The 3,247-nt window shown below is 43.1% G+C and overlaps 1 pseudogene; it reads right to left on the bottom strand.

Moving 5' to 3' along the window:
• Positions 1-290: 290 nt before the first annotated feature.
• On the bottom strand, positions 291-812 carry LOC105742332 (annotated as a pseudogene).
• Positions 813-3,247: the final 2,435 nt, after the last annotated feature.

Consider the following 3,247-nt stretch of genomic DNA (forward strand, 5'->3'; position numbering starts at 1 on the left):
AACGATGATCGCAGGCAGCCACAGTGTTGCCAAACAGGATGAATAACTGATCACAAAAGGTATGACACTCTGGATAGAGCAGGGCAATTATTAATAATAATAGTATCAAACACAACTTAGAAACTAACATCTTTTTTCTATTTAATAAAGATCTTTTATGGTCTCATTAAAATATTATAGATGGACATTGCAATCCAGAAGCTTGATTCTGAGCCTGGATTAACTCTTGGACCTGATTCATCTGGCTGCTGAACTATTTCCTTTTCGAGAACATAGATACCATCCAAACATTATCTGTTATCCTTGTTTTTGACTGTTGTGACTTGTTGAATCAAAGCAGCTGAATCTGAAACAAGCTTAATGTCATTTCCTTCAAGGACAAGCTCATCTTTCTGGGCTTGAGATACTGAGCAAGCAACACGTGCTCTCATATGAACTCGGCGAATGTATTTCTCACCCAAGAAATTCTGGATTTTGACAAAAGACCCATTCTCCTGAATAAATATGTTGATGGGGAAGTGAGCACACGCAGACCTCATCTTGTAACGGAAGCCCAGTGTGAGCCCCTTCATCATGATCTGTACATGGCTACAGATCATGCGGACAGTTGCCAACTCCTTTCTGTTTCCCCACTATTTCTCCACCCAGAGCCTCTTCTTTTTCTTCCCAAGGAGACTGAGTTCCACATTGATGTGGTTGAAGTCCCTCCGGAGGGTTCCTCTGGGGTGCTTCCCAATAACTGTGCGTTCTTTCAGATTGATGTCGGCATTTTCTGCAATGTCCACAGTCTGATTGCTAAGAATGGTCTTCATTCTTGCAGGAGAGGCAGCAAAAATAGTGAAACTGACATTTTTTATAACAATTAGTTTGATACCATTAACAATAGGAATGAGAACTCTGATTATATAGTTCTATATATTGCTATGTGTAACAAGTTATATGGACCTATATTGATACAATATTAACAAAATCAAACACAAACAAGTGACTTATATGCATTGAATGTCCCCTAAGTAGAGTTGTTTTAGTGTGTGTGTGTGTGTGTGTGTGTGTGTGTGTGTGTGTGTATGTGTGTACATATAAAAGATTTTAGAAGGATAAAGGAATAATAAATTAATGAAAAAGATATTGGAGGCAAGGGTGAAGGACAAAGGAAGGGCATCTGAGATTTGGAAAACTGGAAAAGATAAGAGGCAAAGAATGAAGGAGGAAGCAAAAGATCAATGTGTCTTTAGAAAAACTAAAGCAAATGTTCACCTTCATAAAAAAAATAAAAAGAAAAAACAATAGGATAAAGAGAATGAGAAATAACAACAAATAATACCAGGAAATCAATTTAAAATCTGAGCAACAATAAGAGCCACAAAATGGAATTTCCCTGACTAGCAGCTTGCCTACTCCGTGATCTCCACAGTCCTATTCTAGTGTCTAAGTCACAGCCCAGCTCTATACTGGCTGACGCCAGCCAGTCTTTATTGGGATTCGTGCTGGCTCTGGGGCAATCACATCTAGCCTGCACTAGGGCCAGGACTGGAAACCTGTTTTTCTCAGCTCGTCAATCTATCAAGCTGAACTTGGCCTTTAGCAGTGAGGTCCAGGGCTGGAGGCTTCAGCCAACCACACTCTGGCTGCCCCTCTGTGGCCTGCTCATGTCTTCTTCCCCTATGTGCTTCCACTGCTGCTCTGAGACCCACATTGCATGGCCCCTCCTAGTCATTCCTGTTCTCCTCTCTTCCACCCCACTCATGCGTCTCTGTCCTCTCTCACTCTGGTGGGAGCTTGTCTGGCTGAGGAGAGCTGCTTCTCTCAGTGCTGTGGTTTGGTGAGGGTTCTCTCCTCACTGACTCTGCAGTTTCTGTCCATCACACAGCATTTACTGCCCTGCCCTCCTGGAGTGTTTTTCCCCAGAGGACTCCAGGCTCACCCACTTTCCCTGTGTCCCTGCAGGTTTGATGCTCCTCTCTTGCACTATAAGTTGGGCATAGGAGTTCAATAATGTTGACTGTCTGGCTGCAGAGATAGCTCAGAGGTCTAAGTGCCTTCCTAGGCAAGCGCAAGAACCTGGGTTGGATCCCCAGTACCACATGCTGTGCCAGCCCCACCCCCAGTGCACCAAGGAGGCCACCAAGACAGGACATTGTCCTGTAATCTCAGCTCTGGAAAGGCTGAAACAGGAGGATCATTATATGTGCCAGCTGGATAGTGCGACTCTGTACCAAATACATAAAATTAAATTTAAAAAAATAATGACTCTCAACTCCTTGGGGCTGGTTGTGATCCTGTTGTAACCTGGGAAAAAAATAACTGAGCTTCAGAGAGGAAATAGTGTGCCAATCACTTGCTTCTGGTGTTTTCTGAGGAAGTAAGCTGAGAGCTGCTATGTTCTCTGTTTGCAGGAGAGTAAGAGAGGTGAGGGGCCATGTATCCTTAGTGTATCTTATGTGTCTTGATGCTCTGGGCTGTTAGGCTCCTAGTAGCTCCTTGAGAACTTCCTGGAATGGTCATTCTTGTATTATGCATAGCAGGGATCCTGTAGGAAGACCCCTGGGACTGCTTCAACTATGTATAAACTACCATGCCTATGTTTTGTTTGATCGATAAGTCTCTTGTTTCAGCTAGGTTTTCTGTGTTTTCATTTCACTTTCTCTGAGTATCTCCAACATGATCCTTCCTCTGTTCAGCCACGTTCACTTCCATTTTCTTCTTTATTGACAACAGAATTAAAATAGGAAACCAGGTTGTGCAGAACGCGGGACAGGATGTGTGTACAGAGGCAGGAAGAGTCTAAGGTGCCCTGGTGATAAATGAAGCAGGTGCAGTGTAGTGAGTAGAGCTAAAGGGGTTTATTGTGAATCATCTTAATACAAATACTGTCCTTAGATGCTCAGTGCTGATGCTCAATGAGGATAACATGTTTTTACTTTCTTATGAATTTATGATTATTCATGTTGGAGGTCTAGAACAAATGAGGCCTCATGACCATTTAAGTTATTTCATTGTTGTATTATTTCTCCGTACATGTTTTTATTCTTTATTTTTATTTATTTATTACAGAGTCTCACTACGCAGCTCAGAGTCTAGTGATCCTCCTGTTTTTCATCCTCCCAAGATCTGGGATTACAGGCATGTGCTGCCTCACCCAGACTCAGTCCGTGGCTCAAGGTCCCCCCCTCAGTTTTTGGGTGGTGTGTATGCAGGACCAGGAATCGACCCCGGTCCCTGTGCTTGCCAAAGCAGGTGCTTAGTT

This window comes from Octodon degus, unplaced genomic scaffold (genome assembly GCF_000260255.1).
Source record: "Octodon degus isolate 3935 unplaced genomic scaffold, OctDeg1.0 scaffold00001, whole genome shotgun sequence".
NCBI lineage: Eukaryota > Metazoa > Chordata > Mammalia > Rodentia > Octodontidae > Octodon > Octodon degus.